General features: G+C 37.6%; 1 protein-coding gene and 1 non-coding gene across 6 annotated transcripts in view; one reads left to right on the top strand and one right to left on the bottom strand.

Moving 5' to 3' along the window:
- Positions 1-16429, top strand: part of METTL8 (methyltransferase 8, methylcytidine) — a 103944-nt gene that overhangs the window by 29292 nt on the left and 58223 nt on the right. The window contains exon 2 of one of the 5 annotated variants that reach the window (XM_047872960.1): positions 15780-15811. The exons of the other annotated variants lie outside the window; for them this stretch is intronic. The gene's annotated coding sequence lies outside the window, so the exon portion shown is untranslated. The remainder of the gene's footprint in view (positions 1-15779; positions 15812-16429) is intronic. 5 annotated transcript variants of the gene reach the window in all.
- Positions 10081-10189, bottom strand: LOC125174303 (small nucleolar RNA U13). The gene has a single exon (XR_007155415.1). It is a non-coding gene; the product is annotated as a small nucleolar RNA U13 (small nucleolar RNA).

A 16429-nucleotide genomic window follows, 5' to 3' on the forward strand; every position in this document is an offset into this window, starting at 1 on the left:
AGACCTAAGGTGCACTCTGTTGGACAAGTTTAGTCACATACTTACCTCTAAACCAATCACTATACCCATAGGTTTGGAATGTGGCTGATTGGCTTAGCATAAACAGTTCACCTCTAGTTTCAGCCAGGTCTCCTGTGGCTTCTCTATAAACTCAAAGATTTCAAATACATGAGCTATTTATTAGTGGGGAGTGAGTGCTCAGGAGGCCACCAATAAATGATCACTAATGTGAATCACAACTTCAGATGGACCAATTAGCTGTTAACATTCCTTTACTCAAATGTTGTTAGTTTTCTTTTCCATTTTTTTCTGTTCCACTTTTTCTCAAGTTCCCTACCTTGCAGCCTCTTCACAAAGAGAGCATCAGGGATTCGGGTGGGGGGTGCCTGGTGGCTCGGTCAGTTAAGCATCTGACTCTTTCTGCTCAGATCATGATCTCATGGTCATGAGATCGAGCCCCACATTGGGTTCTATGCTGGACATGCGCCCTGCTTAAGATTCTTGCTCTCCCTCTGCCCTTCACCCCAACTTGCTCTCTCTCTCTCTCTCTCTCTCTCTCAAAAAAAAATAAAAACAATTTTTTTAAAGTTATTAAGAAGAGAGTATTGGGAAAGGACTCATTGAACAATCTTCCCTTTCACCACAAACTCACCTGTTCTCACTCATCAGAGGATGAGATTGTTCTTGACATCTTACATAGTTAACTATATTTTTGGTGTACTTAATTCCCCACCCTTCCTCCCACTTTTTGAAATTTGTTTGTCAACCATCCATCTCTTTCCAGTATTTTCATTCTTTTTTTTTTTCAATATTAGGTTTTGTCTCATTCTACAAAGATACTCAAGATTCTCTGCATCTTAACAAATAACTCTTCTTTGATCCAGGTGGCACCTCAAGATTTAGCCAAGTTCTCTCTTTTCCCTTCCACCGCCTATCAGACTCATCTCTATTCACTACCTCCCCTACTCATATTGACCTACTTATTCCTCAACTCTGCCTTCTGCTGGCACAGCCAGGATCAAAACACTTTGATAAAGGTCATCATTGATCTCTGCTTCCAAAACCTGTTATTTTTAGTTTCTTTTAGTGTTCTTTAGTATTTGATCACAGAAGCTGATTCTTCTTCCTCTACCCATCTCCTAAGTGTTGTATTACTAGGAGTTCCGTCTGTCTCATTTTTTCTCTTGGTCAATTCATCATGACTTCAGCCACCGCCTGGAAACCAGTGATCTGTCTCCCAAATCTACATCTCTAGTGCCTACCAGCTACCTAAATTCATGTTGCAATACCCATTTAAATATATTGTGGGATCCTTAAAATTTGTCATGTGCAAACAAACTATCTTCTCTTCTCTACCACTGTCCCACCATTGTCATAACCTTTTTTCTGAATTCTGTCATGAATAGTCTCATCCTCTACCCAGCTACCCAAGCCAGAAGTTGTGTTTCATGTTTGGCTTCATCCTGCTTTCACATCTAGTCATTTCAAAAAAAACAAAAACAAAAACAAAACTATTGATTCTGACTCTAAAATGTCTTGACTTGGCCCCTTCCTTGATTTTCATGCTACTGTCTTCTCTAGCTCCCATGATCTCTGACAAATTCTTATTGTGTGGAGCCCTCATTTAATCAGTTCTGTGTAGGAGTGGTTCTCAACCATTGATGTGCACCAGGATCATATATGAAGATTTTAAAAGCTATACATGCAAAGGGGCGCCTGGGTGGCTCAGTCAGTTAAGTGTCCGACTTTGGTAGTTTGGTAGTATAAAACCATCATAATAGTCTTTATAGAATACAAATCTGGTCATGTTGCTCACCTTGTTTAAAACTCTTCAGTTGTTGTCAGTGCCTTTAGAAAAACATTGAAACTGCTTAATTTGGTAGAAAGATTCCTATCTAGCTCCGGCCTAAATTTCCAGCCTTATAAACACCTCCCACCCCTACCCCCACCCCCTGTCTGCCCTTCACATCATAGACTGTAAGCATACAAAGTTAATTCTTTTAAATAAACTTTTCATTTTAGAACAGTTTTAGATTTATAGAAAAATTGTGAAAATAGCATAGCTACCATATATTCCATACCAAGTTTCTCCTATTATTAACATCTTATATTAGTATGGTATATTAGTCGCAATTAATGAACCAGTGTCAATACATTACTGTTTACAGTAAAGTGCATAGTTTACTTGGATTTTCTTAGTTTTCACCTAATATCCTTTTTCTGTTCCAGAATCTCAGTCAGGACACCACATTGCATTTAGTTGTCATGTCTCCTTAGGTTCCTCTTGGCCCTTACAGTTTCTGAGATTAACTGTTTTGTTTGTTTTTGTTTTTGTTTTTTTTAATGTTTACTTTGGGAGAGAAATAGAGCATGAGCAGGGGAAGGGCAGAGAGGAAGAGAGAGAATCCTAAACGGGCTCTGCCAGTGCAAAGCCCAACACAGGGCTCAATCCCACAAACCGTGAGATCATGACCTGAGCCAAAATCAAGAGTCCAATGCTTAACCAACTAAACCACCCAGGCACCCTTCAGATTACCTTGTTTTTTTTTTTGATAACCTTGATGGTTTTGAAGAGTACTATCAGGTATTTTAAAGAATGTTCCTCAAATGAGGTTTGTCTGATGTTTTTCTTACGATTAGACTGGGGTTATGGGTTTGGGGGGAAGAAGAAGAACACAGAGGCAAAGTGCCATTCTCATTACATCACGTCAAGAATACATACTACCGGCACACCTAGGTGGCTCAGTCAGTTCAGTGTCTGACTCTTGATTCTGGCTAAGGTCATGATTTCGTGGTTTGTGGAACTGAGCCCCAAGTCAGGCTCTGTGCTAACAGCATGGAGCTTACTTGGGATTCTCTCTCTCCCTCTCTCTCTCTGCCTCTCCCCACTCATTCTCCCTCTCTCTCTCTCTCTCTCTCTCTCTCTCTCTCTCTCTTCCTCTCTCTCTCAAAATAAACATTAAAAAAAGAATACATACTATCAACATGACATCACTGTTGATGTTAACTTTGATTACCTGAGTTAGTGTTTGTCAAGTTTCGCTACTTCAAAGTTAACTTTCTCCCCCTTTCCATACTGTACTCTTTTTTTAAAAAATAGTTTTATTTATTTTTGAGAGAAAGACAGAGCGTGAGTGGGAGAGGGGGCAGAGAGAGAGGGAGACACAGGATCCGAAGCAGGCTCCGGGCTCTGAGCTGTCAGCACAGAGCCCGACATGGGGCTCGAACTTGGGAACCTCGAGATCCTGACCTGAGCTGAAGTCGGACGCTTACCCAACTGAGCCACCCAGGTGCCCCTCCATACTGTACTCTTTAGAAGGAAGTCACTCTGTGCAGCCTGCACTTAAGGAATGAGAAGTTATGGTCTACCCCCTTGAGGATGGAGTATCTACATAAGTTATTTGGAATTCTTCTGCATGGGAAATTTGTCTCCTTTCCTTCATTTATTTATTTAATCAATCATTTATATCCATATGGACATATGGATATTTATTTTATTTGGGGGTTATAACCCAAACTGTTTTGTTGCTCATAGTGTTTCAGCTTTGGCCCCATTAGGAGCTCTTTCAGTTGGCTCACATGTCCCTTTAACATACCTCTTTCATTGTGGGGTTTGGGGGTTTGTTTGTTGTATTTTATTTTTGAGCACTTCCTTACTTTCTGGCACTTATTAGATGCTCCAAACTCATCTTGTATATTCCTTGCCCCAGTCCTAGCATCAGTCATTTCTCCAAGGAGCAGTAGTTCCTTTTATTAGAGAATAGTATTAGAAACCAAGATTTGGGTGCTTCATGTGCTTGTTGCTACTGGGATGTGGTTACTTCTAGGCCTTCTCAGCCAGCAGAGTAAGGAAATATATGTATATACTCTAACTTGCTAACATGTATATACATATCTACAAATATTTCTATATATGACATCTGTATTTATATAAAGCGCTACATGAGTTCATACGGATGATTCCATTTCTAATCCATTACCACATGTATCATTCCAAGCTTCTTCCCTTTGTTTGTAACCTTCTATTCCCAGTGAGAAACCTGGTTCCCACCATCTACTATTTTTTTCTGAATTGTTCAAATCCAATGTGTTTTTATAGTGCTTTCAGAATTGTTAACCCCTTTTCAGCTGGATTACAGTGCTTATTATACTTCTTGCCTTTAGTTTTAAAGACTAATTCATTTTCAGAGTTACCTTATTAGCATCTTTTTCCAAATTAATTTTTATTTCCTGAATGTACCATATGCTTTCACACTTTTTTGTCTTTAATTGTGCCAGTCCCTCTGCCTGAAATGTCCTGGCTTTTATCCTTATCTCCTTGGAATATTGCCACTCATTCTTCTAGACCCAGCACAGATTTTGCCTCCACCCAGAAACTTTCCTGGCCACTACCAATAGCCTTTAATCATTCATTCTTCTCTGCTCTAATAGCACCTTGTACCCACTTTTACCACACATGCGTCAGGACTCCTTGTTTGCATCTCATTCTTCTTCACTGGATGGTAAGATCCTTAAGCTCAGAAACCAAATGGATTTGTCCCTGGATTACCAGGACTTAACAGTAGTGGATATTGTATCTTAGAATCCTCTTGGATTAAAAAATAACAGAAAACCTAATAGTGGCTGAAATATATAAGGACTTATTTTCTTACCTAGCAAGAAGTCCAGAGGGAAGGTGGTAACTAACATTGGTTTACCTGTTCAGGGTTGCCATCAAGAATCAGATCCTTTTCCTCCTTTGTACATAGCATTGAATCTAAGTTCAGGAAAGAGGTAGGGTGAGATTGTGCCAGATGGATATCCTCTGCCCCCTTTTCCTCTGTAGGAAAGCAACAACATTAGCTCCTTAACAGGTTTCTGTCAGCTAGAACTTGGTGTCTTGTCTCCTCTAGCTGTAAGAGAAGCTGGAAAAGTGAGTTTTTAGGAAGACTAATCTTTTGAGTAAGAACAAGATGTTGGAATAATCACAGATGCTCCAAGTAATCACAAGACCACAAGGAAATCAGGGATCTGTTTCTTATTGGATAAAAGGCCTAAGGACAGAAAACCAGTCCAAGAAGGCTCTTCCATACAAGAAAAAAACATGAGTGATCCAAGTGGGAGCACAGGTAGAAAGCACAGGTTCATCTTTTGTAGAATCTAATATCCTCTGGCCATCCACTCTATAATCCTAGACAATTCAATATTCCTCTCTGGAGACCTTCATCTTGTCTTTCTTCATGTAGAAATTGTACCATTCATGTGAATTCTACTTTTTATTCTTTGGCCCCTTTTCTGTTACGCCTTCTGTGGTTTTGCAGTTAGAATTTTCCCTGATAGTCCATGGTGCAGTTTGCCTTGTTTTTTTTTGCAAGGTATAACTAGTTGTAGTTCTTTAAAGTAGAATTTACACAGTGCTATAGCTTCTGCTTACCTAAATTCCATGTTATTTTGAAATTATAGAAATACATTCATTTGGACACCTTTATTCACTGATTCTGTATTTCAGGCTTTTTATACCTAACATCCATTTATGATATAAAGTTTTTATAATATTCCATTTTGTAACAGGGGAGCGTTATTGATACATTAGTCCAAAATGTGACTGGGTAAATCCTGCATATGTGTACAAGTACCTTCTGCCATCTGCTATGCCTAGGGATAGAGACCTTTGCCATGAACAAAAAGCAGAAGTCTCGTTAACAGATGAACTACATCAATCTCATCCATGTGCATTTTTTACTAGCACTTGTCGAGACTGATAGCACATAAAGTATGCATGTAACTTAGTACCCTTTCTCAGCCCACCAAATCTAATTAATGCCTCCAGAGGTTACTATAGTGCACACAAATGTGAAATGCCAGGTGAATGAGTTAAAACAGATTTCATTCTGGTCCAGCATAATGATTTGGGAAACAACTTCCAGTGTAAGTAGAATGGTATATCCTTCAGATGTTTAGGATTGAGGCTCCTTTAAGATGGGCTGACATGAAATCCCTTAAAGAACTTGTGAGTCCCAGTAGACCCTCGTGAGTACATGGTGTGGCCCCCTTTAAGGGCAGTCATAGTGAGCAAACACTGAGCATGAGATTTCCATTTTGAAGCTGCAAAGTGACTGATGTCATGGTGTGATCAAAGTGCTCTGCAAATACTTACTGTAATTATTGTTGTTGTTCTGTTCTTGCTAATAGCCTTATTTATACCCTGAAATTATAATCATCCATAGAAAGATTAAAACAAGATGTATAAGTTTTCTGAGCTGTTTGCCTCACAGATGGTCACCCTTGGAGTTCTTAGAAATTGCCAGGGTTAATTGAAGCTTTAGTTTTCACTGCAGTGTAGTTGATACTTAAGTGTTTCTTACCTGTCGGCTTTCACTATCCAAAAACAGTACAACAATAGCACTTTAATTTGCTCTCATTAATGCTAGCCTCTCAGGTAATGTTAGTGCAGTTTTATCTAGATGATGTTTGTTCCTCTGAATGAAACCTTTGTACCAGCTTCCCAACTGAGAAGAAAAGCTAAACAGTGACAAAGGTAAAAACACAAATGTCTCGCTAATTTATCTTTTAAGATGCTCAGAACCCAGGAAACATCAAAGGGGAGTTAACTTTTAAGTGGAGGGCAGGCATTTAGTGTATGATTAACAGCAGTTTCTTTTCCTGTGATTTCAGTTAGCTGAGACAACTGGGAATCATTCTTGGGGAGCCTAACAAATAGTTTTTGCTCAGAGCCAGCTGAATGCTCCAAGGATAACTGTTACAGATTCACACAAACAGCAGTACTATTTGCTCTAGTTCTTTGGTGCTTTTCTGGTAGTATTGAGATGTGAGACAGCAATCTTAGGATCAAGCTTAGATAGAAGGCAAGTAAGGTCCTCCTTCGCCTCTAACCCTCAGCTGTGTAAAAGTGGAAGACCAGAGAGAATAAAATGGGTATTAAAATGTTACATTATTTAGGTGATACAAGAGCTCTTTGCCTGCATCTTGAGATTTGAGTATTGGCAAAAGTGTAACGATGCTTTCCTAAATCTGGGGACTAGTGTCTCCCGCTGGAATTGCTTGCTATTTAATTAAGGCCCAAGAGAAGAAACAGAATTGCAAAAAATGAAGGAGGAGAAGGAATTCTGGGCCTCCTTAAATCAGTTAGAGCAAATTAGCAACCCCAGTAAAGACTGGAGAATCAATGCTATAATCCTTCTTGCTTGCAGGTGTGATGTACAAAAGTAGAAGGCAAACGGGTGATTTATATGTATGTGAATAACAAAGATGTAAAAACAACACGCAATGAAAGTAGAGCGTGGACTCTCCAGTTAGACTGCTTGAGTTCAAATTAAAGCCTCATCAATTATAGGTTGGGTGACCATTAAGCATGTTAGTTTTATGTCATCCTGTATGGGTTTTTCCTTTGTGATGTGGGTATAAAAATAATGCCCTGTGATAGGGAAATAGAGGTTAAATAAGATAATACATGTAAAGTGCTTGGAATAGGGTCTCACACGTGGCAAATACTTAACTTTTTTATTAGTTGAGATTTACATGAAAGATAAATTGGGATCAGTGCTTTTACTTCCTCAAATATTTTTTTCAGTTTTCAAAATTTAGTATGGAGTGTTTCCTTCAACTGAAGTTATCCTTTTTACTTAAAAAGTACTTAAAACTATTATTCTATAAAAATTAAATTTGCAGTTATTTAAGAAACACTTTTTCATGTTTGTAACATGAAATACCCTTGTACATCTTACATATTCTGGTAGAATATGGTATAGTTTGCTGGTATGGTAAAACAGATGGGTGAGTCGTTGTGAAAAGGGCTCCATTTTAGTAGAAAGCAAAGCCTTTTGCCAAAATCGGAGGTAGGGCAGAGATCTTCCTTCTATACCAAGGCTTCTTCTTTTGCTATGCACAAGTGATGAGCCCAGCAGAGTGGTATTAAAACCGTCTTCTCCTTGGCTTGTCATACTGTATGTGGAACCTGAGGCATTTTGTACATTTGTGCTTTTCCTTGCATTCTAAAATAGGTCCACACTTAGCTGTATCTAAGCTGGCAGAAAGTCTGTCAGCATTTCATGGCGTACCTCTGTGTACTTACAACTAAAAAGTATAATGTTATAGATAATAAAATTCTGATATTTACTCTGATAAATTCTGATATCACTCTGATATTTATCTGAGCTTCAGGTCCTTTTTGGATCTGTTCCTTAGTGATTTCTTTAGCCAATTAAATACTCATGACTGAGTCGTGGCATTGAAATCTCAGAGGGCCATGGCCCTGAAGTCATGCTCATTCTGTTTCATTTTGACCTTGACAAGACTCGATAGGAAGAACCACTATGGGATGGTGAGCTGCAAGTAGGAACCTATAGGCAAAGTAAGTAAAAGAAAGTAAAGTAAAAAGTAAAAAAAATACCGTATGATTTTATGGACTAGAATTTGATATGGCAGAATTGGTTTGAGCTAAGTTAAATGAAGGGTGAAGACCACAAAACTCTTTCAGGTGCTTCCAACAATAAACAAAAACTTTCTAAACACCAAACAAGGATTTGTGAAGATTTTTGTTACCTTCATTTTTCTCTTCTCTGAACTAAAGGAACTCAAACTAAATATCAGCCTTAGCAATTAAAGCACACTAAAACACGTCTAAAAAACTCTTACTTAGGCTTCTCCCTTTTAGATACCCTCAAGTTTTATTTCTGACAAACACTTGATAACTTGAAACTACAATGAGAAGCGTGAAGTCTGTGAGAAAAGCTGCATTGTAACAATGTAGCCAATATTCAAACAATTCAAATATACAATTGTTCTACTTATCAGAGTTATGCTGGCCTCATAAAACAAAATGATAAGTGTTCTCTCCTCTATTTTCTGAAAGACTCGGTGTAAGATTTTGTTATTTCTTCCTTAAGTGTTTGATATTCACTAGTGAAGCCATTGGAGCTTGCAGTTTTCTTTGTAGGCAGGTTTTTTGTTTTTTATCATGGTAAAATATATATAAAATTTAACATACATTTGAATCTTTTTTTCAGTTTATTTGTTTTGACAGACAGCGTGCACACGGACATGTGTGCAAGTGGGGTGGGGCAGAGAGAGTCCCAAGTGGGGCTCAATCCCACAAACTGTGAGATCATGACCTGAGCTGAAATCAAGAGTTGGGTGTTCACTGATTTGAGCTGCCCAGGTGCTCCCCATTTTAATCTTTTTCAAGTGTACAGTTCAGTGACATCAAGTATATTCACGTTGTTGTGCAGATATCACAACTATCCATCTCTAGAGCTTTTTCCCCAACTGAAGCTATATACCCATTAAACACTTAACTTCCCATTCTCTCATCCTGGTAGCCCACCACCATTCTACTTTCTGCCTCTATGAATTTTTAACTATTCTAGGAACTTAAATGTAAGAGGAATGATACTACATTTGTCCTTTTATGATTGGCTTATTTTACTTAGCATAATTTCTTCAAGGCTCATCCATGTTGCAGCATGCATTGAAATTCCCTTCTTTTTAAACTGAATAATATTCCATTTTATGTATATGTTATTTTGTTTATCCATTCATCTTTTGGTAGACACTCAGGTTTTTTTCCACCTTTTGTCTATTATGAGTAATGTTGCTATAAACATGATGTACAAATATCTCTTCAAGTCCTTTCTTGCACTTACTTTGGATATACATCCAGAGGTAGAATTGCTGGATTGCACAGTAATACCATGTTTGATATTTTGAGGAATTGCCATACTGTTTTCCACAGCATCTGCACCATTATATATTCCCACCACCAATGCACAAAGGTTCTGGTTTCTCCACATCCTTTTTTTAAAAAATAATAGCCATCCTAATGGGTATGATGTTTGTTTTGCTTTTAATTACAAATTAAATTTATTTAATAAATTTAGGGCTATTTGAATTTTTTTCTTGTGCTGTCTTGGTAAGTTATTGCTAAATTGTGGTTTTGATGGCATTTATCTCATCTAATAAATGGAATATAATTTTTTGTAATACTTCAGTATTAGCTTTTAAATGCCTATAGGGTCTGTGGTGATGCCTCCTATTTTATTCCTGTTATTGGAAATTTGTGGGGATTTTTTCATTTTTTTTTCACATTAGATGAATAATGTGCTGAGGTCATAACAAGGTTTGAGGGAAGCACATGTCACACAACACAACAGCATGAACACCCAATCCTTACACTTAAGAACTACAAAAGGATCCAGAAATTTGCATTTTTTGAGACACAAGTGTTGGAGATTAGTCTTGCCAGAAGCTTATCAGTCTTATTAATCTTTTCAAAAGAATCAGCTTTGACTTTGATTTTCCCTGTTTTGTCCATTTTCTGTTTTATTGATTTCTGCCCTTATTTTTTTAAATATTTATTTGTGTGTTTGTTTCAAGTATTTATTTTTGAGAGAGAGGAGAGAGCACAAGCAGGGGAGGGGCAGAGAGAGAGGGAGACAGAATCGGAGGCAGACTCCAGGCTCTGAGCTGTCAGTGCAGAGCCAGCGCCACTGGGTCTCAAACCCACAAACCCTGAGATCATGACCTGAGCCGAAGTCAGACACTTAACTGACTGAGCCATCCAGGCGCCCCAATGTTTTATTTATTTTTGAGAGAGAGAGAGAGAGGTATAATGCAAGCAAAGGAAGGGCAGAGAGAGAGGGAGACACAGAATCCAAAGCAGGCTCCCAGCTCCCAGCTGTCAGCAGAGCTGCTATGTAGGGCTCGAACTCAGGAACTGTGAGATCATGACCTGAGCTGAAGTCAGACACTCAACCACCAAGGTGCCCCCATTTCTGCTTTTAGTTTCTGTTGTTTCATTCTTTCCCCTTACTTTGCATCCCATTTACTATTTTTCTAGCTTCTTAAGATTGAAACTGGATCATTGATTTGAGATCTTTCTTTTTTTCTAATGGAAGCATTTAAAACTATCAATTTTCCTCTAAACATAGGTACATCCTATAAATTTTGATATTTTAACATTTCATTGTTATTTAGTTCAACATATTTTCTAATTTACCTTAAGATTTACTAACTCATGTAAATCCTTGACCTATATGTTGTTTAGATGTGTGTTGCTTAATTTCTAAGTATTTGGGAAAATTTCTAGATATCTTACTTACCCCTTAAAGTTTGGATTAAAAAAGCAAGAACCAACAATATGCACTTTAAATGTAAACACACAAATGCATTTAGAATGTGTGTGTGTGTGTGTGTGTGTGTATATATATATATATATATATATATATATATATAAAACATATGAAACACTGCATAAGACAGCTGGTAGGATTATATTAATATTAGACAAAGTAGACTTCAAGAAAATAACTATTACCAAAACTCAGGAGGAATATTTATTAATGAATCAATTCATCAGAAATATTAACATTAAACATTGTTAATGGCCAGAAAGCATACTCTGTATGATTTTAATACTTTGGAATTTACTGAGACTTATCTTGTAGAATGGCATACATGGTCTGCCTTTGAAGATATTTGCCAATGCACATTCACAAAAATGTGCATTCACAAAAATTCTCAACAAGATAGTAGCAAACCAGATCCAACAATACATTAAAAGAATTATTCACTATGATCAAGTGGGTTTTATTCCTGGGATGCATGGCTGGTTCAATATCCGCAAATCAATCAGTGTGATACATCACATTAATAAAAGAAAGGATAAAAACCACATGATCCTCTTAATAGATGTTGAAAGGCATTTGACAAAAGGTTTCTTAAAAACCTTCTTTTTGAGGGATAGAGTAGGGATTTGAGTAGGGATAGAAGAGTCATACCTCAAGATCATAAAAGCAAAATATGAAAAGCCCACCACTAATATAATGGGGAAAAACTGAGAGCTTTCCTTCTAACGACAGGAACATGACAAGGATGTCCACTCTCACCACTGTTTTCAACATGGTGTTAGAAGTCGTAGCCTCATCAATCAGACGACACAAAGAAATTAGAGGCATCCAAATCAGTAAGGAGGAAGTCAAATGTTCACGCTTCACAGATAACATGTACTCGATGTAGAAAACCCAAAAGACTCCGCCAAAAATCCCTGCTAGAATTGATACATGAATTCAGCAAATTCACAAGATATAAAATCAATGTTCAAAAGTTGGTTGCATTTCTATATACCAATAATGAAGCAGCAGAAGAGAAATCAAGGAATCTATCCCATTAACAATTTCACCAAAAACCATAAAACACCTAGGAATAAACCTAATCAAAGAGGTGAAAAATCTATATACTGAAAACAATAGAAAACTTATGAAAGAGATTGAAGACACAAAAAAATGGAAAGAAAAACATTCCACGTTCATGGATTGGAAGAACAAATACTGTTACAATGTCAATACTACCCAAAGCAATCTACATATTCACTGCAATCTTGATGAAAATAACACCAGCATTCTTCACAGAGCTAGAACAAACAATCCTACAATTTGTATGGAACCAGAAAAGCCAAAGAAATAGCCAAAGTAATGTTGAAAAAGAAAACCAAAGCTGGAGGCATCACAATTCCAGACTTCAAACTATATTACAAAGCTATAATTATCAAGACAGTATGGTACTGGCACAAAAACAGACAAATAGATCATTGGAATAGAATAGAGAACCCAGAAATGGACCCACAAATCTATGGCCAGCTAATCTTTGACAAAGCAGGAAAGAATATCCAGTGGAAAAAAGTCTCTTCAGCAAGTGGTGCTGGGAAAAGGACAGCGGCATGCAGAAGAATGAACCTGGACCACCTTCTTACACCATACACAAAAATAAACTCAAAATGGATGAAAGACCTAAATGTAAAACAGGAAACCATCAAAATCCTAGAGAAAACAGACAACAACCTCTTTGACTTCGGCCGCAGCAACTTCTTACTTGACATGCCTCTGGAGGCAAGGGAAACAAAAGCAAAAATGAACCATTGGGACCTCATCAAGATAAAAGGTTTCTGCACAGCAAAGGAAAAAAAAATCAGCAAAACTAAAAGGCAATCAATGGAATGGGAGAAGATATTTGCAAATGACATATCAGATAAAGGGTTACTATCCAAAATCTATAAAGAACTTATCAAAATCAACACCCCCAAAAAACAAATAATCCAGTGAAGAAATGGGCAAAAGACATGAATAGACACTTTTCCAAAGAAGACATCCAGATGGCTAATAGACACATGAAAAGATGCTCAACATCAACATCACTCATCATCAGGGAAATCACCAATCAAAACCACAATGAGATACCACCTCACACCAGTCAGAATGGCTAAAATTAACAACTCAGGCAACATCAGATGTTGGCAAGGATGTGGAGAAAGGGGAACCCTTTTGCACTGCTGGTGGGAATGCAAACTGGTGCAGCCACTCTGGAAAACAGTGTGGGGGTTCCTCAAAAAATTAAAAATAGAACTACTCTGCAACCCAGCAATTGCACTACTAGGTATTTATTTGAAGGATACAGGAGTGCTGTTTCAAAGGGGCACATGCACCCCAATGTTAATAGCACTATTGACAATAGCCAAAGTATGGAAAGATCCCAAATTTCCATCTAGTGATGAATGGATAAAGAAGATGAGGTATATATTTATGATGGAATATTACTTGGTGATCAAAAATAATGAAATCTTGCCATTTGCAACAACATGGAAAGAACTAGTGTATTACACTAAGTGAAATAAGTCAATCAGAGAAAGACAAATACATGATTTCACTCATATGTAAAATTTAAGAAACAAAACAGATGGGGCGCCTGGGTGGCTCAGCTGGTTAAGCATCTGACTTCAGCTCAGGTCATGATCTCACGGTCTGTGAGTTTGAGCCCCGCATCAGGCTCTGTGCTGACAGCTCAGAGCCTGGAGCCTGCTTCAGATTCTGTGTCTCCCTCTCTCTGCCCTTCCCCTGCTCACGCCTCTGTCTCTCTTTCTCTCAGAAGTAAATAAACATTGGGGAAAAAAATAGATGAACATAGGGGAAGGGAAGCAAAAATAATATAAAAACAGAGAGGGAGACAAACCATAAAAGGCTCTTAAATATAGAGAGCAAACTGAGGGTTGCTTGAGGGGTATTGGGAAGGGGTGAGGGGCATTAAGGAAGACACTTGTTGGGATGAGCACTGGGTGTTATATGTAAGCGATGAATCACTAAATTCTATTCTGAAATTATTATTACACTATCTGTTAACTAACTTGGATTTGAATTAAAAATCATTATAATAAAAATAATAATCAGTCTTTAAAAAATACAAATAAAATAAAACAGAATCCTTACCCTCAAAACATCAAAATCTAGATGGTCAAATCATGCAAATACACACAAAAAGTTAACAAGTTAATGCCTCCTGAGTGGTGTAGCCTGGTAGATCCCCCAACCATCAGAGGAAGATGTCTCTGCGTATTGGGCTGGCCCAGGATGACGCTGTAGAGAAGGTGGGATAGGGTTATAAGGGATCCATTAAGACTCAAGAGTAGATAGGGCAAAGGACAAAGAGGAAGAGGAAGAGCACTCCATGCAGGAGGAAATCATTAGCCGCAAGGGGAGAAACACTGTAATAAAAAAGAAAGGAAGAAAAAAAAAAGAAAAAATGTGCATTCAGTTATTAGGTATAGTGTTCTTTCTATGTGTCATTTAGGTCAAGTTGATAATGTTAATTCTTCCATATACTTACTGATTTCTTTATAGTTTGTTTCTGAATGTTCTTTTTATTACTGGGAGAGGGGTATCGAAATCTTGAAGAATTACTGTGAATTTGTTAATTTATCCTTTTAAAAAGTTTTGTTCATTTTTGCTTCATGTATTTTGAAGCTCCGCTATTATGTACATGCACATTTAGGATTGTACGTATTGATAAATTGGCTCACCATTGTTAAATGTCCCTTTTTATATCTGTAATACTCTTTTTTGTGTGTTAGTCTACTTTGTTATTAAATAACAAAAATTCAACTGAATAAATTATAAAGATCCAGTTGGCTTTATTAACCAATTCACAAATCAGGCAGCATCCCATCTAGCAGGTAGAAAGGAGATCTGAAGGGCTACAGAAAGGAAGAGGTTTTTGAAGGTAAAGAGGGAGCAGAAAAAAGGAAATTATTAGCAAAGAATCCATTGTTTTAGGCAAGGTTCCCCTCCTAAGGAGAAGTGAAAGGGTGTCTCAATAAAAGTCCCTAGTGCTGACAAGGAAAGTCTCATGCTGACTGATTAAAGGTTACATTTCTGGGGGGTTAAAACTACAGTTAGGTTAGGTATTAAGTTTTATTTTACTGACTTGGGGCCTTACCCTAAGTGATGCCATTTGGGTCTGTGGTTTTATTTTTAACACTATTAATATAGCTCCACCAGTTTTCTTATGCAGCATTTGCTCAGTATCTCTTTTATTTTAATTTAGTTGTATTTTTATATTGAAAGTGCTTTTCTTATAGACAATATGTGGTTGAGTCTTGCTTTTTCATACAAATTGACAATCCATGTCTTTTAATGGGAGTCCATTTACATTTAATGTAACTGTTGATATAGTTGGGTTTAAATATGCCATCCTAGAGGTGCCTGGGTGTCTTAGTCGGTTAAGCATAACACTCTTGATTTCAGTTCAGGTCATGATCCCGGGGTCATGGGATCAAGCCCTGCATCAGGCTCTGCATTGACCATGGAGCCTGCTTAAGATTTTCTGTCGCCCTCTGCTTGTGTCCCCCATTTGCATGCTCTCTCTTTCTCTAAAACAAAAAAATAAATAAAAATAAATTTAAAAAGATAAATATGCCATCCTAGTATTTGTTTTCTAATTGTCTCTTTTGTTTTTAGTTTCTCTGTGCTTCCTTTCCTGCCTCTTTTGGGTGAATGGAATATTTTTAGCTATACTTCTTTGTCTTATTTCAAATAAAAATACTACTTGGGGCACCTGGGTAGCTCAGTCAGTTAAGCATCCCACTCTTGATTTCCTCTCAGGTTATGATCTCACAGTTTATAAGTTTGAGCCCCTGTCAGGCTCCACGCTGACAGCGCGGAGCCTACTTGCATTTCTCTCATTTCTCTCTTACACTCTCTGTCTCTGCCCCTCCCCTGCTCGCATTCAAAATAAATAAATAAACATTAAAAAAAATACTGCTTATTCATGCAGTTTCATGTATTTTGAAGCTCTGTTATGTACACGCATGTACAGCTTTCTGTACCGGAATTCTGTCTGGGGTTGACCTTGCCCATCTTTTCTTTTCCCATCACAAAATGAAACCAAGACCTAGTAGACATTAAGCTAACATGATAGTTATAACATAAGACACACCCTTTTGAATCACTGTAATCAATGTAACTGGATAGCTGTCTGTATACTGCCACATTCTTCTGTCATGTCCTTCTTCCATGCTGTATGCTGCTTAGGAGCCAGCCTGGAAGATATGAAGTTGTTTCCTTCTTATGAAATTTATGTCAGACAAGGATCATTTTTGTATTGTCAG

Source organism: Prionailurus viverrinus, chromosome C1, assembly GCF_022837055.1.
Source record: "Prionailurus viverrinus isolate Anna chromosome C1, UM_Priviv_1.0, whole genome shotgun sequence".
Lineage (NCBI taxonomy): Eukaryota > Metazoa > Chordata > Mammalia > Carnivora > Felidae > Prionailurus > Prionailurus viverrinus.